General features: G+C 41.4%; 1 pseudogene; it reads right to left on the reverse strand.

The window, feature by feature from the left end:
• Positions 1-6399: 6399 nt before the first annotated feature.
• On the reverse strand, positions 6400-20499 carry LOC128099822 (TAR DNA-binding protein 43-like; annotated as a pseudogene).
• Between the last annotated feature and the right edge of the window lie 1929 nt (positions 20500-22428).

Raw genomic sequence — 22428 nt, forward strand, 5'->3', positions numbered from 1 at the left:
TTACCTTGTTAGTCTGTGTGAAATTGCAATCAAAATGTTTTCTTGTCCACCTGCAGCAATGATGCCATCAGGATTAAAATCCTCATCCCTAGCTCTAGTGTGTACAGCACCCTTTGTGATATACTGAATTCCTATATATGTTTGAGTCTGTTTTCATCCATCTTTCTGTGGCCCTTCCTTTAAGTCTCTGTCCCTCCCCTTACATCCTCATCACACACTTTCAAAAATGTAGCATTGGGATTCTGTCATGGCTCCTTATCGAAAGGTCTTGACTGTCTCAGTGTTTTTATTTTCCTCAATTAACTTTAGAACTTCGCCAAAATTATTTTTCAGTTCAGCTGGGGTTATGTTAGATTATCATCAAGTTTGGGAAAACTGGCAGCCATTCCAACATTTTCTAATTATTGTGATTTTCAAAACACTGAGTTACATTCTGTAACTCAATTTATTCACACGAACCCTAGGACGGGTCACTATTATCACTAATGTAAATAGCAAAAAAAGTGAGTTTAAGAAATTTTTCTTTCTCTTTCCTATTTTACTTAAATTTATTCTGCATTTGATTTATTTTGAGAAAGCTACTCATGTAGCCCAGGCTGGTTCAAACTCGTTACGTAGTAGAACATATTCTCAAAAATTTGACCCCCTTGCCTCCACTGCTCAAGTGCTAGGATTACTGGTGTGCATTGCCATGTGTAGCTCTATTGGATACTGGGGAACGCACTGAGGCTCCATGTGTGATAGGCACATACTGGACAAAATAAGCTATGTGCTCAGTGTTGAGCTTTGGGGATTCTTAAGAGGGAATAGGTGGCAGACCTAGAAAATCAGCTTGAGTCTGTTAGGTGCTAAGCCATGATCTTAATCATTGCTGGGGTAAAAAAAGATAACTGAGAAAAACCAACATACAGAAGGAAAGTTTTGGTTAGCACAGAGTCAGGAGGTTGCCGTGTGTGGATGGTTGGTCCATTACTCTGTGATGTGTAATGGTGCAGGACGTCAGGGCAGGACTGTGTCCTGGAAAATAATTACTCACTTCATGCCCACCACGGAGCAAAGAGCAAGAAGAAGGCTTGGAGTCTGAGTGTCCTTCACAGACACACTTCCAGTGACCTTCCTTCCTCCCATCAGGCCACCTTCCGAAGGCCTCACCACCTCCAAACAGTGCCACAGACTGAGAACCACACCTTTAACACATAGCCTTTGAGGAGGAAGATGGGTGTGGTGACTCAAGTCTGTGATCTAAGCACTGGAGAAGTAGCAAGGATGGTGGTGGGAGGTAGGGAAATAATGCGCAGAATTGTGTGTTTGAGGTCAGCTGGGCTATAGTGTGAAACCCGTTAAAGAATAATCTAAACCATAGTGTTACGTTCCATCAAGTGCACAACAATAGAGCATTACATTTGTGTTTCTTTACATTTCTGAAGTTGATTCCTAAATATATTGATTGTATTGTTTTGCCATAGCTGTAAGAGAGACTCCCAGTCACTTTTTTATCAAGTTGGTTTATCTGAGTCTTGTTTAGCATTTTATTCCTAACGCAAAGTAAGATTTGTTTGTGTTTCCTTGGTGCTCCACCCTTTTCAGGTTTGTATGTCATATTTGATGCTGTGTCCCGTGCTTGCTAACTGCCTCCATGAGAGTAGGAGCAGGAAGCAAATACTGTCATCAAACTGAGGGACTTCTGGGAAAGTTAATGAAGTTGTGTAGTTAGAGTTTTCCTGCCTGGCCCACAGTCAGGACAAATCTCTCTCACCTGCCAGTCCCACAGCCTTTCAAACCCAACCAAGTAAACACAGAGGCTTATTTTGCTTACAAACTGTATGGCCGTGGCAGGCTTCTTGCTAACTGTTCTTACAGCTTAAATTAACCCATTTCTATTAATCTATACCTTGCCACGTGGCTCGTGGCTTACCGGTATCTTCACATGCTGTTTCTCATCGTGGCAGCTGGCAGTGTCTCTCTGACTCAGCCTTCCACTTCCCAGCTTTATTCTCCTCCTTGCCCCGCCTACACTTCCTGCCTAGCCAATGGCCAATCAGTGTTTTAATTATTGACTAATCAGCAACACATTTGACATATAGAACATCCCACAGCACTTCCCCCTTTTTTTTTCAAAAAGGAAGGTTTTAACCTTAACAAAGTAAAATTACATATAATTTGGGAATTTGGGCGTAGCTTCTCTTACTACTTCCTGCTGGAGGGGGGCGCTGTATCTTATGGGGAAACAAAGAAAATTTTAGGATTATGGAATAGTCCATGAGGGTGTATCGTCTGAGCCAGTTGCCTTCAAACCATTCTGGATGTTGGATCATCTGGGCCATGGTGTCATCGGAGACCTTTCAGGGGGTCTTGGCTGGTCAAACCTGATGTGTCTTAATCTGGAACAAATCCATAGCCTCTGGCTTTCTGTGGAAACAAAAGCAGAGTCTCCTTTCCAAAGTAACATATCCTTATATCCAAATTTTGAAGTCAAGGTACCTTTAAAATATACATTTTGGCATAACTCAACAGCTTTTACAATCAAATGTTTTTCTGCAGTTAAAAGTCCCAAAGACAACACAATGCAGATTCTCTGTGTAATATCCATTTTTACGTGGCTTATTTTTTATACTACCTTTACTGTCTTTTTAAAGACTTTATTTTTTAAAACTATGTATTTGTTTCTATAACTCTATATATCATCTTTTTTGTCTCTTTCAAGCCTACGTATCTTTTACACACATTGCAAACTATTACATCTGAATCTGTCTTATTGTGAATCTCTTGCTTTAAACTGCAGCAGCTGTGGCTGCTGGCTTCGCCCACCTCAGCTTCCCAACATGGCAGTGGTTTACCGCCAGCTCTGGGAGCTATCGTGGGTCTATGCTTTTATCCAAGCAGCAAGTAGCCCAGAAACCCTTTTTTGTTTTGCACTAGCAAAGGCTAAATCCACCATGTAGCTTAATGTGCCACTTGCAGAGGCCTCATTCCCGCCATACTGCAGGTCGAGCACGCACTATAGGAACCCACCAGTAGCTCAAACAGGCAGCTGCCGCTCATTTGAGAGAGGCAATTAGGAACTGTTTTTAGCTCCATTTTAGAATCTTTTTTTTCTCAGTTTTTAGGTGGAAACTCTTGCCACCACGTTGGACGCCATTTGTAGTTAGAGTTTTCCTGCCTGGCCCACAGTCAGGACAAATCTCTCTCACCTGCCAGTCCCACAGCCTTTCAAACCCAACCAAGTAAACACAGAGGCTTATTTTGCTTACAAACTGTATGGCCGTGGCAGGCTTCTTGCTAACTGTTCTTACAGCTTAAATTAACCCATTTCTATTAATCTATACCTTGCCACGTGGCTCGTGGCTTACCGGTATCTTCACATGCTGTTTCTCATCGTGGCAGCTGGCAGTGTCTCTCTGACTCAGCCTTCCACTTCCCAGCTTTATTCTCCTCCTTGCCCCGCCTACACTTCCTGCCTAGCCAATGGCCAATCAGTGTTTTAATTATTGACTAATCAGCAACACATTTGACATATAGAACATCCCACAGCAACTTCTGGGAAAGTTAATGAAGTTGCACGTTCAGATGGGGATGAAAAGGTCCACTGCCATCTCCCCCACTCTGCTTTCACAACAAGACCTAAGAGAGGAAGAGTCACCAGAAATGGCAAGACTCAGTAACAGGGAAATGGTCACATTAGGAAAAACCGACCTTCATCCTGCCCTCACGTAGCCCCAGTCAGCACTCTGCATGGAGGCTGAGAGGAGAGTGTGTGCACCCCCTTTCTTCCTTCCCTCCCCTCCCTTGCTGGATGTCCCCACAGGGGAATGCAGGGTGCAGCACCCTTCCACAGATGCATCTCTGTACAGAAGATGACTACAGAAGAGGGGGGTGAGTCTAAAGGGACGTGCTTTCACTCCCAGCAAAGGGTGAGCTGCACTGCTCCTGGAACTGTTAAATGAACAGGTTTCAAAGACTCCATGACTTTGGAGCCTGTATTTTCAGATAACTGACGTGATTTTTAATTTCGTTCTTAATGATTACATTAGAAGGTTTTCTACATCTTGAGTGGATTTTAATACTTTTACCTTCAGAAAGTTATTCGTGTCATTGAAATGTTCACATTGTCTACTTTGATGTGCTGAAATCTCTTAGGATTTCACTCTCCTCTCCACTTATTGTTCATTTCTCTGTCTTATTTCCAAGGGCTCGCATATTCTTTTTTTAGGTTTTCCATTCATTTAGTTTATTTTATAAGCCAGTTCTTCTGAACATTTATCACTTTGATTGGGATTCCACTTCTTACTTTTCTTATTTTTAATTTATATATATTATATATATATATATATATACACACGTATATAGTTATATATATATAGCTCCTCCCACTAGTATTTTCTTAAGGCTTTGTTATTGTTGTATGTTTTATTCCAACCTTTAAGAATTTTATTCGTTTCTTTTTTTTTAATGTTCAACATGTGCACACATTTACCCTTGGGTAAGACTACCTTTGGCCAAATAACATAGATTTCATGCGACATATTTTTTTGATAAGCTGTTAAACTTTTGTTTTCTTTTTGGTACTAGAGTAATCAGTGGACATGTCTTAAATACCTAAGTGGTTGAAGAAGTCTTATTATAATCATATTATTAATACCAACTTTACTTTCAAGAACCAGTTTCCCTCCTATGGTCTCTGCCTTTCTGGAGACACTTGTTATCCTGAATTTAGTGCTCATCATTTTCACAGTTTTAATTATTTTTACTTTTAGTTATGTGCATGTCTGTCCATGGGTATGTGTGCATGAGTACAAGTGTCCATGGAGGACAGAAGATGAAGCCAGACTCCCTGAAGCTGGAGTAACAGACAGCTATGAGCCACCCGCCACGGGTGCTAGGAACCCAACTCGGGCCTTCTGCAAGAGCAGCACACACTTTTAACCACCGAACTATTTCTCCAGCCCCTCATTTTTTTAATTACTTAAGTTGGTTTTATTTAAGAATTTTCAACAATGACAGCTGTTGTAAGAAGCATCCCAACACAGAATACAGAACTTCAGAAGGCAGCATTCTCACAGCTGCTAACAGTCACGAGAACTTCCAGCCTTCTTTGAGATACCTGAGCTCACTGGTGAGCTCTGCTTCCAAGCCCTCCTGCAAAACACACAAGTTCAGTCCGTGTTCCCAGCCCATCAGCTTCAGTTCATGTTCCCACACTTCCATATCAGTAATAGAGGAGAATACACACCATACAGCATCCACGGTAGTTGACAGATGGGGAGGGAAGTACAAGCATCATTTCACTTAACACATTCAACTAAAGTGGGTTTTCAAAGAACAAAGCTTAAAGTCTTCCAATGGATGATGTCCTTTGATGCAAAAACATTCTCACATTACTTGCTACATTACTCTCTGCATAATCTCTCACCAAAGCCACAGGATTGAGTGACACGTCTCACCAAGTTAAAAAATATCCATTTTTCCCATCAAGTCTCTGCGTGCACCCTCTCTCTCTCTCTCTCTCTCTCTCTCTCTCTCTCTCTCTCTCTCTCACACACACACACACACACACACACACACACACACACACACACACACACACACACATTAGCCTTGCATGCTTCTGTGTCACCATCAATCCCACACAAGGCTTCAAAATTTCAAACAGCCTTCTGGTTCCATATCATAGCCTCCCATTCATAGGATTGGTGCGACGCCATAAAATAACAAGTAGCAGATAAAAATAGAAACTTACCATCAAGGAGCCAGCCTGGGCAGGGTGATGATGAACTCTTGGATGAGAAAGCACGGAGACAGGAGCATTCCTCTTCACAGCACCTCTTTCGATGAAGTGCTTCTTTCCCACACATTCACAATGAGATGAACCACAGAGACTAAATGAAGGATTCATACTGTGCTTTCAAATATGAAGGAAGACAAGTATTAAAAACAAAACCAAAAGAACCAAACACCATGACATCATAATCCCCAAAGGGAGGTGTTCCTAAGGAAAAAATCCATAGGGTATGATCCAAATTAAAATAAGGAGAAAAGAGTATAATTCTGACCAATGGTTTCTACTTTAAGCATGCAAAAAACTTAAGAAGTCCAATGACAAAATGTCACAAAGACACCTTCTGGGATGAACTGTTGTGTGCTGGTTTATCAGTTGGACAAACAAGTTCACATTCAGCCACCCAATATTTTAATCCTTTATGTAACAAAACATAAAATTCATTTAGCTTTTCCTCTTTTTCTGAATAAAAATGTCAAAAAATAGCACTGAATGTACTTCAAACTGAACAAACCACTCTGAAAATTTTAGTACATATGTATTTTATATATGCTTACCATTATTTCTGAAAAATTTGAATTCCTACCTTTCTATACCAACCAATCAACCAAAACCCACTGCCTCTACATTCCCCAGCCAGATGATTTAGAATCCATGCTTAAGACAAAGCCTCCATCAAGACCAATGCCTGACCCTGCATTTGATGATGGCCCCCAACCAAGACAGGCACCAGAATTAGAGTCACTGTAGGAGTTACTTCCAGAAGCAAAAGCCTGATGTGGCTCCCACTGCATGCTGCCCTGGCTTTGTTATTACCAGGTGGGCTTGACTGGCTCTGTGAACTGGCCAGTCAACATGCCCATCATACCTCAACTTCTCTGCAGGAGTCTCCGCTGCAGCTGTCACCACTGGATTGATGCTGAAGGCTCCAAAGTGCATCCCTCCACCCATATTACCAACCTGGTTATTTCCTAAGCCAGATCTACCACCTTTATTGCCAAACTCACCCTGATTCCCAAAGCCACGTGGATTACCACCAAATCCTTCACTTCTTCCTAACTACCTGTCACTATTGTGCTTAGTTCTGCATTAGATACATGCCACTGATTCCCTTAATGATCAAATCCTCTCCACAAAGAGATTTTACAACCTTATCGTTGTAAACACAGCAAAGGCAAAAGCCCAAAATAGTTTGGGAATGAAGACACCCACCACTTCCCCATGCTAACAGAAAAACCACTGAAGTTCTCTGGCAGTCATGTCCTCAGTACAACACCCAAGGAACTGACTCCTCAGAGGCTCATCTGGGCTGTGTTTAGATTCAGAAGTTTACAGTCACACCATTGGCTGTCTACCACATGGCGTTAGGATATTTCTTTCACTTGGGTTTCATATTCCATAAATGGAACAAAGCCAAAGTCTTCTAGTGTTAAGATCTCTCTAGAGCTGCACCATAGGACCATCTCTGAAAGTGTTGACATAGTCTGTAGGATCTTGTGCTGAGGGATGGATGGTCTTTCTGTATGCTGTGAATATGTGTTGTCACCATTTGTTAGTAAAGAAGCTACTTTGGCCTATGGCAAGGCAGGATAAGAGCCAGGCAGGAAATCCAAGCAGAAAGACAAGGAGAAGAAAGGCAGAATGAGTGTAGATGCCATCCAGCCATCCAAAGAACAAGACACCAGCGGGCTGGTTACACTACAGCAACGTGGCAAAATATAGGTTAATAGAAATAGGTTAATTTAGTATATAACAGCTAGCTATCAATAAGCCTGAACCATAGACCAAACAGTTTGCAATTAATATAAGCATATATGTGTTTATTTGGAACCGAGCAGCTGCAGGATACAGGAAAACTTCCAGCTACAGTCTTGCTCAGTTGTCTTCCACTGATGAGTCCAGGCTGCAGTTTCCAGGTTGACTGCTGAGAAAGCAGAGCTCTCATCCATTTTCCTTGTGTTATCTTCAGAACAGCAGACAGCTTGGACCAGATTTCCCCAGCCAGCAGCAGGGTCATGCAGAATTACTTCCCTGAGCCAGACACCTTTCATACACTGAGACACTGGGTTCCTGTAGCAGCAGGCCACGTGCCCTGGAAACTGGGCTGTACCTGTGAAGAGCAATAACATGTCATGGTCTTCTGTTAGTGTTTCATGGGCTCATCATTCTCATCTTCTGTTACCCAAATATATTCAGACAGCTTTGCTTAGTTCTCCACCAGGCTACTGCCATTAAGCATGTCAGGGAAACTGAGGCAACAAGGGATTTTTGTATGAGCCGAGGTACTCCTTCATGCCCACAAAATCTAACCCCTCATTTTAAATTGTATTATTATTCTATTAACAAAATATATTGCCATGTGCTATGAGAGTTATATGAATACCATATTCTTTGTTTTACAAGCTTGAGCTTTGGCTAAATCACATTTTAAGATCCATCCATGGCTGCTTACCATCAGAGGTTACTTATTTGAACTGCTTTGGAGTTTTCTATGGCCCTGTATAATCCATCAGCCATTCAGCAGTTATTCTACAGACAGGAGAATACTTGGCACCCCACGTGATGCCACAGCACTCAGGTGTGCCTCGCTTGCGGCCAGAGAGCAAGAGTTGCCATAAGACACCTATAGCTCAACAGGAATGACAGGTAAGGCACATCCTCACCTTAGTATAACAGGAAATTGCATTCAGAATTGACTGTTACAACATGCATGCCTACTGATTTTGAAATATGTTGAAGGTTTTCTTGGGTTTTGGCCACATCCAGATTTCATTTGAGTAAGTGCTCCTCTAAAAAGTGAAAAGTACTTTCTCTTCATGAGTGACAAAATCATATTCCAAACTATGAATTTAAGACTATTGATCAGTTTATTCAAGATTATGTATGGTTTATGTCTTCCTACTCTAATACGGAAGTTTGGGAGTGTCAAGATCCCCTACTATATTCTTTTAGTAATAGTAGTAGTAATAAGAGTGAGAGGTGAGTGTGTGTGTGTGTGTGTGTGTGTGTGTGTGTGTGTGTGTGTGTGTGTGCTTGCATGAGTGTGTGCATATATGCATGTGTATGGCATGGTACACACAGAAAACAACTTGTGGGAATTGGCTTTCCCCTTCCACCACGTGGGTCCCAGGTCCTCAGGCTTGGCAGCATGTGCTTTACCGGTTCAGCCGTCTTCTTTGCCCAGGGTCCCTACTACTTCTCTGTGCATTCTACTTTATGCCTCTAACAAAATCTGGAGTTGCAAGTTATATTTTATTACTTTAAGGTATTTTGTTCCAACTTGCATCTATTTATTGATATTGTGAACTAACCATTTTGTTATGGTCTTTATTGTTACCTGCCTATCATCCTTTAAATATTTTTTTTAATTTGCCTGCTATATCTCTTTGCCTCTGTTTAATTTCATAATGATGTGCTCCTGTATGAAGCAGGTCTCTTAGCTAAAGAAAAATTTCTCCATTAGATGGGACCTTATTAATATGGAGATTTAGTCCATTTATATTAAATACCATAATTGCTTCCTTTGCTTAGGCTTCAACCAGGTTATTCTATGCATTCTTTTCCTGGTTCCCTTTATTATTCTCTGCAGAAATTATTTTAAAAATCAGGTTTGTTCCTACTCATAAGTCTGATAAAAGATTTGTGATGACCTGTATTAAATTAACATCCATGCTTCTCAACAGAGCAATATAATTTCACTTTTCTGTTTGAAAATTAGAAACTCAAACTCTGAATGCCTGCCTTTCTTTCTAATCTCTCTACAAATTACTGGGACAATAAAAATACCAATAAAAATGGTTATTATTTATTGAATATCTAACTTATTCCACTCACTGTTAAGTACTTTATATATTGGTTCATTTTACCCATATTATAGTCCTGTGAATAAGTATTGTTCTTGTTCCCAAATAAAGTGGGAAAACTGTACTGCAGAGGGTTAATTTGCCTTACTCTAAAACCTACGATGTGTCAGAGTCATCCTTGGAACCAGTAACTTTGGAATCAGCCCACACACACTTACCTACTACACTAAAGTAAGTCCTTGCATGTTGATAACCTATTGTTCTATTTTATTGTCTAGATGTTTAGAGAAAACTCAGTATTTAATTTAATGTATTTAAATAGTTATTAAAACTACCTTAATTGAACACCTCATTCATGTTCCTAGTCAAATACTACCACTACCTTCTCACCCTTGACTTTCATATCTAAAATCATAATTATATATAATATATGATAAAATAATAATAATGTTTCATGCATCCTATCTTCCCCCAGACTTAATTCATTCTGCCATACTTATCATCATCGACCCTTGCATACATTAGCCTTGCTTATCTTTCTCTTGACCTCTCTACTAGAATATAAGCTGTAATACGAATTTCAAAAGGTCTTATTAATAAAAACAAACCCAGAGCCAGATATTAAGGTGAACGCTGAATGATCAGAGAAGCAGAACAAGCCACAGCTAACTTTACCTCTTCAATTCCTCAGCTGATCATGTTTCCTCAAACTGGAAGCCTCTGTGTCCTCATCCAAATGGATCTCAGCTGAACTGCTGCTGCTAAAACCCTAAAAGCTTAACAGCCTAAAGTTCCTGGTTCTCACACCTTATATGCCTTTCTGCTTCCTGCCATCACTTCCTGGGATTAAAGGCATGTGTTACCATGCCTGGCTATTTCCAGTCTGGCTTTGAACTCACAGAGATCCAGATGGATCTCTGCCTCCAGAATGCTAGGATTAAAGGCATGTGCTACCGCAGCCTAAACCTATATTTAATATAGTGGTTGTTCTGTTCTCTGATACCCAGATAAGTTTATTGGGGTGCACAATATATCAACCACAATAAGCCTCATGGGGCAGAGTGCTCACAGATGCATCCCAAGCACTTCAAACAGTGCCCAAGACACAATCCTCGCATACAAGTGAGAAAATGGGGTAATGACTGACCATGGTCACCTCAAGGCCTTCGAGTTGTTAATTTCATCATTCCTGAGCTTCTGTCTTTGATTCCCTTTTCCTTCCTTCTTGCACAGCCGAGGACTTTGAGTCCACAATGAAAATGTCTAGTTATGACATTGCTTTTTACTTTTCCCTGGAACTATGTGTCTTTTAGCCATTATCTTATAATGGTCCCTGACACAGAACCAAATTCTGGGGATGATTTCGTTTTTATCTCCTTATAAGTAATTTTAAGTCATTTTTAATGGAGACAGATTTTTGAAAAAGGAATATATATCCTACCTTGAAACCTCCCATTATGATGTAAAACTAAATGCTGTGTTTGAGAAGTTCATCCACTGAGATATCATGCAAATGGAAAGAGAAAGCAAAAATGAAATAGTTAAGTTTTAATTTATGAACAATAAAGAAAATGCCAACGGATCAAGCAGAAAAAAAATTAACTAAAGTAAGAGGCTAAATTCTTCTGTAAAAAGAAATTGTCCTTAAATAGATTTAGGAAAATTTTGAGATGTATTGCTTGTAACCATTTCCTTAACATTAAGAACATTAGCAATCAACCACAAGGCAGGGTTTGGTCTCTGTTGGGTTTAATCACTGTGCAGTGCAGCCTATTACCATTTTATTAGCATGAATGTTACAGTGGACCAGTGTTTGACAGGAAGACATCAAAAGACACAGGTAACTTCATAGCAGGTACCTACGGTGGCAAAGATATTGAACCTTAACTGCACAGAGGTGGCTTAGAGTGGAGGTGAGGGCAGAGTCGTGGTTGCATGAGGTCACTGTCACTGTGCTAGCAAAGTTCCACCAAGAGCGTGCGTGTCTTGCCTTGTACTTCTGGAAGTCACAGTCTCCAAGGGCTAGCAGGGCTGTGCTCCTCATAGAGAATCAGGAAGAATCTATGCCCTTGTAGATGCACCTGGTTTCCTTGGCACCTCACCTTGGACTGATTCTATCATTCAGTCTCCTTCTCAGACTCAGTCCCCTCCCTAACCCTATCAGGACCCTTGTGATTTCATCAGCCCCAGCAGGATAATCCATCATAATTTCTCCCTTTGGAAATCTGCAGTTGAGGGACTGGGGAGGCAGCTCAGCTGGTAAGGTGTCTGCCATACAAGCATTAGGTCCTTAGTTCTATCCCCCAAAAACCATGTAAAAAAAAAAAAAAAAAGATGGACTACATGTGTAACACCAGCACTTTGGAGACAGAGGCAGGGAGATCCTTAACTGCACAGAGGTGGCTAAGATCCCTGGGGCTTCTTAGCTAGTCAGATTAGACAGCTCAGTGAGCTACAGGCCAGTGAGAGATCATGTCTCAAAACAAACAAAAAAGGTGGAGATGGCCTGTGAACAATCTGCACACACATGGACCCTCACGAAAACACTCAGGCACGCACAAAAAAAGATCCTTAATTGAATCACATCTGTAATATCCCCCTTGTAAACTACCAGATCTACAGGTGTGAGGTATTAGGAAACACAATTGCCCCAAATTCCTTCTATTCCATGTGTTATAGACAGTATAGGAACATGATAATACTAATAATTCAGTAGAGTAGAGAAGGTGATTGATTTTAAAGAGGGAGGGACTGAAGACAATATAACAGCAAATCCTTAAGAAGAAGGAGACCCAAAGCTCCATCTCCCTCTCTGATAGTGACTTGTACATTTTAGGTACTTAACAAGTATCTGCAAACACTATAAATATTCTGGAGGACAAGCATTTACTGAGACCCCACCAAGAGACCAAAGCTTGGTTGCTACATTTACCTCACCCTCATCAAAATTAGACAGTAATGAAGTTATGCAACAGTAATGATTTGAAAGTATTGCTGTGAAATAGTATTTAAGAGAAAAAGAAGGATTGCACACCCCAATCTTACTTATGAGGCAGAGACAAGAGGATAACAAATTCAAGGATCTCAAGATTCAAGGCTGAAGAGATGGCTTGGTGATTAAGGGTGCTGACTGTTCTGCCAGAGGACCTGGGTTTGGCTTCCAATACCTGCAATAAAGCTCCCAAACTTCTGTATCTCCAGTTCCAGGGGACAATGCTCTCTTCTGGCCTCTACAGGCGTCAGACACACACGTAGTGCATAGGCATACATGCAGGCAAAATGCCCACATACATAATATAAAATATTATGTTTTAAAGTTTTTTTTTTTTTTGGTTTTTCGAGACAGGGTTTCTCTGTGTAGCTTTGTGCCTTTCCTGGGACTCACTTGGTAGCCCAGGCTGGCCTCGAACTCACAGAGATCCGCCTGCCTCTGCCTCCCGAGTGCTGGGATTAAAGGCGTGCACCACCACCGCCCGGCTAAAGGAGAATCCATGGTGGTTCTCAGTTCATAGTGACTTCAAGGCCAACGTGGGCTACATGAGGATCTGTCTTTTTAAAAAATATTAGAAAGAGATAGAAAGAAAGAAACAGAGAGAAAGAGAGAAAGGAAAGAGAGAGATCAACTTTAGAATAGCAAAAATCTAAATAAAAACACTAAAATTCATAAGATATTGCCAAAAGTAATATTTAAAAGAAAAATACCTTTTTGAATATGACACCAGCTTAAAACTCAAGAAGGAAGTCAAATAAAGTAGAGAGAAATGACACAGTGAAGAGAAGAAACAAGTACACATGGAGAAGACAAAAATCAGTAAGAATTGATCGGCATAAATGAGCTGGGAGGCAGGCTCAGAGCACAATAGCTCAATTCATTCACTGCAGCCCTGGGGTGGGAGGATCAACCCTCAGCTCTCACTCAGCCCTTGCAGAAGGCAGGGGGGCGTCTTCCTTATCAACGGGACCTCTGGATTAGAAGAGAATGTTCCCCTAGACAGCATTTAACAGGAAGCCTCCGGCTATAGATTTCCTACACTAAATGAGAACTGGGTCAATGGGACATGACTTCTGGGAGAATGGAGTTGTCAGCACTCAATTCTCAGGACTGTCAAAAGGGAAGTGTTTAGGTTGTTCTCAGTTTCTGGCTGTCATGAATACAGTCATAATGAATGTAGCTGAGCAAGTGTCCTTTAGTAGGATGGAGTGTCCTTTGGTTATATGCCCAAGTATATAGTATACCTGGGTCCAGGTAAATCAATTCCCAATTTTCTGAGGAACCACCATATTGATTTGCATAGTGGCTGTACAAGTTTACACTCCCATCAGCAATGGAGGAGTGTTCCCCTTGCTCCACATTCTTGCCATCATGAGCTGTCACTGTATTATTGATATTAGCCATCCCCATTCTGAGAAGTGTAAGATGGAATCTCAAAGTAGTTTTCATTTGTATTTCCCTAATGGTTAAGGATGTTGAACATTTCTTTTAAGTGTTTCTTAGCCATTTGAGATTCCTCTATTAAGAATTTTCTGTTTAGATTTGTACATTTTTTAATGGATTGTTCATTGTTGTTGTTGTTTTTGATATCTAGTTTCTTGAGTTCTGTTTATATTTTGGATATTAGACCTCTATCAGATATAGAGTTAGTAAAAATCTTTTCCCGTTCTGTAGGCTGCCTCTCTGTCCAATTGATGGTGTCCTTTGCCTTACAGAAGTTTTTTTAGTTTGGTGAGAGCAGGTGTATTTCTGACTCTTTTGCCTGTTCTTGAGACTCTTTTTCTCCTATTAGGTTGCCTTATCCAGCCTTGACAGGAGAGCTTTTGCCTTGTCTTATTGTATCTTGTTTTGTCCTGTTTGGCTCTTGGAAGCCTGTTCTTTTCTGAAGAGGAAACAAAAAGTGAGTGGATATGGGGAAAGGGGAGGTGGAGCTGGAGTGGTAGAGGGAAGGGAACCTGTGGTCGGGATGTATTGTATGAGAGAAGAATTTGTTTTCAGTTTTTAGAACGCGGGGGTTACTGTTTACAGCTGTGGCACTCACCACCTGGGCTCCTATCACCTGCCACTCTCTCTCCTGAGCCAGGGGAGGGTTGGGGACTCAGACAGCACATGAAGGAAGGGCTGTTCTTTGTTGTCTCTGAACATGCTGACTGCTCATGGCTGGGGCCTTCTTTAGTAAAGCTAGAAACTGGGCAAGTCTCTGGTCAGTGTGGGGCTGGTTTTCCAGTCCTATGCATTGGTAGCTATTTCCCAGAGGAAAACTCTCACACCATCAACAATTTCTAGGTCAAATTAAACAAATAATCATTTAAAAGGTCACTCAGAGCAGGACACAGCAACCCCAATACGTGAGAGGCTAAGGCAGGAGAACTGTGAGTTTGAAGCCAGCCTGGAGAACATAGCGAAGTCAAGCCCAACCTAAACTACATAGTGAGAACCTGTTTCAAAAGACAATAATACTAGAAGTGGCACTGGAAGCCGACTCGGTGAGTAGGAGGCCTTACCGCCCTGCCAGAGGGCTCAAGCTCAGTTCCCTACAGCTACATCTGACTACTCACAACCACTTCTAAATCCAGGGGATCAGAGGCCCTCTTCTGGCCTCTACAGGCACCCACATGTGTGTTCACACATGCACATACACATACATATAAATAAGTAATATAACACATTTTCAAAGTCATTTAAAGAGTACCTAATATTCTCAACTGTAACACTGATCTAAACTGGAGGACCAAGTAGCATTGATAACTATTTATAAAAATAGAATTTCTAACGAAGTAACAAAAATGACCACATAAATGAAATCAGTTAGACAAAATGTAAGTGGTTGCTACAGAGTACTACATTGCCACAGATTCCTTGTTAAGTTTCGCTAAATTTTCAAAAATAATAGATCCACAATAATAACATCCTAGAATTACTCAAAACAAAAAGGCACAAGTTTTCGTGTGAAGCAAGAACAGCTTTGATTGCTAACTCTAAAAGGGAAATGCCAAAAAAGTTTGTCAGACTAATCTCAAACATCCTAGTATAAAAATTGCCAGCTGTCCTGCTGGGACTCCAGATTGATGTACCACAAGGAAATTAATCAGCATGACTCATCACATTAACAAAGGACATAGCTGACAAAAACCCAGTTTCAATGTTGTCTAAATGAAAGTTTTCAAGAATAATTTTTAACTGACCTTCAAAGGGCATTGCTATTTCAAATTATATGTTGATTGCTTAGCACACTCAAGGCTATGAGTTTAATTTCAGTAACATACACACAGTTCAAGTTATATGCTGATGTACTCAATACAGATCTATTTGAGTCATTCCTTAAAAACTACCAGTGAATGAAGAACATTTAGCTTTTCTACTTATATATTACTTATATATTAGGAATTACTGACAGATCATGTGTTAATGTTTTATGATTGTATTATTGTTATTTTTATTTTACATATATGAGTGTTTGTATGTATGTATGTATGTGCACCACATGCATATAGTGCCCACAGAGGCCAGAAGAGGACATCAGAACCCCCAGAGCTGGTGTTATAAATGGTTATAAACTGCCATGTGGATGCTAGGAACCAAACCCAGGTCCTCTATAAGAGTAGAAATGCTCCTAACCATTGAGCCATCTCTACGTCCCCATGTATTAATGTTGACGATAGTACTTGAATAAGGGAAGGAGGTAACAACCTTAAGAATGAAGATATAGTGGTGCACACCTTTAATCCCAGCACTCAGGAGGCAAAGACAGATGCATCTGAGTCCGAGGCCAGCCTGGCCTAAGAGAGGGTTCCAGGACAACCAGGGCTACACAGAGAAACCCTGTCTTGAAAAACAAACAACAACAACAACAAAAATGAAGATATAAATGAATTAGATCTTTAGCTAGAGTGAAAAGTGCTTAGAAGGACATACTCAAACTTCAAGTGATAAAACTATTACCAGAGGCAATAACCCACCAAGTTCTAAGTCACAAATTCAATTGCATTTCCTTCTGAAGTGATACCTGATTAGCATAACTGAAACACAGAATGAATTTCACTGATAATAGATGTCAGCATTTTAAAATGAGAAAATGTTCACTGAATTTAGGTCATTGGGTTTGGGGTGGTTTGTTGTTGTTGTTGTTGTTATTTTGTTTTAAAACAAAAAAGTACTTCAAAAGTTGTCACCATATAATATAATTCTAGTTGGTAGTGTTAAGTGTGGAGAACATCAAGACCATGGTTGTTTTATAAAATAAGTTAATGGCAATAATGAATTGTATTTATGACTTAGTATGTGGCATTTTCTACGGAATGTACTTAATCATTAATCTTGAGAGGTAAATTCAATTCTACTTCCCGCTTTATAAACAAGGAAATTGAGGATGAGAAAGCGCAAACACTGCTGTGGTTTGGGTAGGAAATGTTGCCTGAAGGCTCATGTGTTTGAACACTTTATCCTCAGCTGACAGCGCTCTTTGGGGAGGTTTGCGGAACCCACAGGAAGTAGAGGAAGTAGCATTGTTTGGAGGAAGTGGGGCTTTATAACCTGACCCACTTCTTGTTCACACCTCACTTTCTGAGTATGTATGCAGTGTGACCAGCCAGCCTCCTATTTCTGCTCCCATGCCTTCCCTGCCTGGTTTACATCTTTCTGTCATGATGGATTCCATCACTCCGTAACTGTAAGGCAAAGACAAACTTCTCTTCCCTAAGCTGCCTTTGTCAGGGTATTTTATCACAGCAAAGTTTAAAAGAGCAAATTAGAAACTTGATAGTGAGAAATGGAGCTATTGTTAGGTGATAAGTCTGACCTTGGGAATCGCAGGCCTTTTGAGCTGGTTTGTTGGAGGAGTGTGGATGACTTTGGAACTCTGGGCTGAAAAAGCCTTCAAATGCTGTAGTCTGACAGATTGAGAGACATGGCGTCTCTTTAGAATATCTTCATTTCTGCCAGTTAGTCACACGACTAAGAAAATACTTTGTCTATGATTACTATCTAGCAGAGGCTGGACTCAATGACTTCCCAGGTTCTTCATATAAAGTGGTACCACATCCTGCACCCGCCCCCCCACACACACACAAAGTATCAATGGCAAACTGATGTCATCTCAATGACAAACTGATGTCATCATCTCATGAAAAACTGAGTCATCTCTGGGTATGTAACTAGGCCAAGGGATTCAAGACAGCTTCTCTCTAATGTCAGTAATTCTGATGAAAATGTCAAAGGTCAAACCCTATGGAGTCAGTCAGCAAAGCTCCTACATACAGCATCTCCGTTGTGAAACCCTGATGGAAGTCCCACATGATAGCTGGTCAATCTCAGGAAATGTCCTCCTAGGAGGGAAGTGGGGTTGTTGTTTTTGGAAGGCCATTGCTAAAACATGAATATCACTTACTTCTGCCATATTTGATTGATGGGGTAGGGACTCATACCTCTCAGATTTGAGCACAGAGTAAAAAGAGATTTGTAGCTCTTCTAGTACTTAGAACCGCACTTCAGCAAGGGGCCCAAATACTACAGCTCAAACTCTACCTGGTCCCACCGGTGACTGAATGTGTTGGGGACCCACTATAGAAAACACAGAACTCTTTCAGCCACTTCACCCAAGGACACCACAACATCCTTGCCCAACCTTCCCAAGATGCACAACAGTTTAAGAGTAATCATCTTCCCCCATCTCCTTCACTCTGGGTCAGCCAGGCCTTGCTATCTGTCTGATTTCCAGGCTCTATGGATTCTTTGTTTCCACAGAGGCATTGCCTCTAACAAAAGCTGTGCATATTTGATTCTAGTGGGCCATCTAGTTCTCAAAGAACTCACATGAATATAAAATTTCTATCAGTGCAAGGAGAGCTGAAGGGTGTGTGGCTATTTTTATCTGTTATTGCTTATTCTATGCCCTCTCACTGAGTCTCCTTAAAGTAGCCGACTTCACCTGCAGTATCTCCAGCCTGTTGTCCTGCCTCTCTTGCAGCTAAAGATGAGTGAACAATCAAATTCAGGCAGCCCACAAGCTGGGTAGAAAAGTCATGATGTCTCTTGTTATATGTATGTAGGTATGTGTATGTGTACATGTATGTCTTTATGTATGTACAGGGAATATATGCATGTGAGTACAGGTGTCTGTAGAAACCAGAGGTGAGGTGTCAGATTCCCTGGAAATGGAGTTAGAGGAGGTTGTAAGCCCCCTGGCATGGGTGGTGCTGAGAGCTGAACTTCAGTCCTCTACAAAAGCAATCCTCTTAACCACTGAGCCATATGTATCTCCAGCCTTGTGGTGTCTTTTACTGTTAATTCAAAGACAGAAACCCCAGGCAACAAACCGTATGAAGTGGCATTGCCAAAACATCCCCAGAAATAGGAGGAGTCAACATCACAGCAAGCCAAAGTTACTGGGGACCAGTAAAGATGGAAACCCACAAGCAAAAGTCAGTGCCAAAGAAGAGTACCGTGCAAGCCTGAGGGCAAAGTGGTACACATTCCAGAGCTGCCAGATTCCTGTCTCTAGAGGCCCAGCTGGGATGTGCAAGGTGTTATGGCTTGAATTCCATCCCCATATGCAAACATTGAAGTCTTAGCTTCAAGGACCTCAGAATGTGGTGAAATTTGGAAATAAGGTCCTTGTGGATGTAATTCATTCCAATGAGGTAATACAGAAGTAGAGTGGGCTCCTTGTCCAATACATTGGTGTCCTTCGGGAGTGTGGGGACACAAATACAACCTGTGAGAAGACTGTGTTAAGGCAGAGGCAGTGTGATGCTTCCACAGGCAACAAATACTACAGCAAGCCAGAAAAACACCAGAACTGGGTGAGAGACCACTTCCTCGCAGACTTCAGACAGACCAATCCCGAATCCTCCAGAACACTGAGGTAATCAATTCTTGTTTACACTGCTCAGCCCATGTCACTTTGTGAGGGCAGCCTTTGAAGCTAATCTAGCCCCACATGCATGCCAGCTAACCTGAGTGGGTTCCTGTTCCAGGAAAAGCAATCACCGTGACAGGAACGCAAGCACCTGACTTTCACTGCCTGAGCAGAGGGAACACCCTGCCCGGACCAGAATTCTGCTCGGAAATTTATTTTTCATCTCCTCCAGGACAAAGATAAATGAACAATGAATGGGAGGAATTTAAAAGTTCTCTTCTAAGAGCATGATGAAAATAGTTTTAGCCCCAAAAAACTTTGAAGGCAGATAAAACTAAAATCCTGCCTTGGGGAAAGACACTCTCAACCAGGCACATTCAGAAGTCCAGCGTTTCTGCAGGATAAAGCAGTCACCAGACGCATAAGTCATTTTCCATGGGATTGCTGTTCATTGCCCCAATAAAATCTAGGGAATATGTTTTAAAACACCTTTAGTTTCAGACTAGAGGAGTAGTTTTTTTTCCCCAAAAAGTGAACTGGCAAGGCTACTGTGTGCACCTTTAAAATCTGTCTTTTGTCTTCAATCCCAAAGTGTGTGCCTCTGGACTACACTAAAGCTGCTCATTCTGTGATTGTTGCAATCCAGAGCAGACTGTTGCTCAGGTCAGAGTGCCAACAGCAACCTTTCCCCTCTCCTCAGTCCCACAGACACCGGCAGGCACCCCACTGAAAGCCCTACCTGTGAATCATTAGCCAACAGACTCCCAGGTATTGAATTTCTCAGGGGTAGAAGTGAGTCTTCAGGCTCACACCATGTCAAAGGGCCACCTGTGGTTACTGACCAATGCACCTCCCCTTGCTCTCCCACTTCCCTGCTGCATTCTGGGAAAATCAAAAACCTAGATGCAGACTTTACTGAAACCTTACTTCTTCTCAGAGACCTACAGGAGGGACTCAGCTCAGCCACATGGGCCTGATTACTCTTCAGCACGCCCTCCTGCCGATGCTGTCCATCTGTGCTGCTGCGGAGGCCTGATCTCAGAGGCCAACCATGAGGTTTTCTGTCATCCATGGCATTAGTAACGCTTCTAACAGACTCCTTCCCCTAACAACGCCTATCACCCACATCCAAGACCATTCAGTAAAGGTAAAACTGATACTTTTTTTGCAACTTGTTTTTATTTTATTTATTTTTAACTGGGGCTGGCGAGGGCATTCATATGCCAAGTGTGGAGGTCAGAGAACAATTTGCAACAGTCAGTTCCCTGTTTCCATCATAAGGATCCCAGAGATCAAATTCACACCTAACTGCGAGGCCCTTTACCTGCTGAGCCATCCCACTAGCCTGAGAAGACAGTGGTGGTGATGGTGATGATGATGATGACGGTGGTGGTGGTGGTGGTGGTGGTGGTGGTGGTGGTGGTGAGGAGGAGGAGGAAAAGGAGACTGAGAGGAGTGAATGACAAGAAGAATCCAAGTATGGGCAGTTACGAGCTCCTTTATCTAGAATACATTAATCATTACAAACCCCACAGAAGCTGAGTGTTTCTGAACATATAAGCCACAAATTATCCATTGTTCATTTAGCAGATGTGGAGCAGCCATATACAAAACCTGACTATTCCTTGTCTAAAACCCTGGCCAAGGAGAACCACACTTTAACCAAGGAGGCACTTTGAATAAAAAGTGCTACAAACTCACGGGTTCCTTTTGAGAAGATAACAAAATACCCCTTTTAAAATAGGAGACTTTGAGAAGGGCAGCGTTTCTAACCTGAAACCTGACAATTAGTCCTCCCGACACTGACCTTTGGTGTGGGCTAACCATTATATGTTTGCTAAAGACTAGAATTCTCTAAATCTCATCACCTTGTGTAAACCATTGTAAGCTTTTTCGAAATTTCCTTTCCATAGAGAAAAGTTCTTCCACTTAAGGAATCGTCCTGGAGATACCTATAAACTTCAAGGAAATGTCCCCGAGTGCTTGACTTCCAGAAAGATGTGTATCTCCTCGTAAACACACAAAGCAACCCAACTTCCTTTCCCTGACTGGTTGACTATTCCTCATTGGAGACCTGCCCTATTAACAGTCTCTTTTAATTTTTTGTTCACATGTGAATAGACCAAAAAGAATTATAAGGCTGTGTTGGGGAAGTGTCACCATAGGCAAAGGTCTTGCCACACAAACCTGAGATCTGAGTTTGAATTCCCAGCACCCATGTGAATGCCACACATGGCAGCACAGGTCTGTAACCCCAGTACTTCAGGGCAAAACTAGCAGATCCCACTGGCCTGGAGTGTAATCAGTGAGTTCCAGCTCTGAAGAGACTCTGCCTCAGAAAATAAAGTGGAGAATTGATAGAAGACTACCATGTTGACCTCTGACCTCCACATACACGCACATGCGCATATACATGCATCCATTACACACACACACACACACACACACACTCCCTCACTCACACACACAAATAATTTAGCACTTTAAAATTTTATACAATTAGTGTGCACAATGTGTTTTTTTAATAGGTGTATACTAATCTATAAACATGACATCTTTCTAGTTTTGGATATTTTAAATTTTCACTCAGCTGTGTTTTATAGTTTTCTGTGTATAGTTTAAAAATTTCTTGATAACCTTGTCTCTAAGAATTTTATGACTTTGGTGTTACCGTGAATTATGTTTTTTATTTCATTTTCCAGTTGTTTTTGCCTTCACATAGACATATCAACCTGATAAACTAGAGCTTTGCTCAATTTACTTCTTAGCTATCTCAGTCCCTCTAGGCACTGCTTAGGGTTTTCTATGTTAAAAATAAAGTCATCTGAGAGTAAATAACTTTGATTCTTTCCAACCTTGGCTCTTCTATTGCCTCGCCTTGCCTTATTGCTTTGAGAGGCCTTCCAGCACAGTGCAGAGTATAAATAACTGAGCAGATAGCCTTGCCTTGCTCCTGGTCCTCTTAAGGAGGCACCCAGCCCTTCACAGTTACACATGATGT

This window comes from Peromyscus californicus, unplaced genomic scaffold, assembly GCF_007827085.1.
Source record: "Peromyscus californicus insignis strain IS unplaced genomic scaffold, ASM782708v3 Scaffold_6__1_contigs__length_162567912, whole genome shotgun sequence".
In the NCBI taxonomy this organism is placed as follows: Eukaryota; Metazoa; Chordata; class Mammalia; order Rodentia; family Cricetidae; genus Peromyscus; species Peromyscus californicus.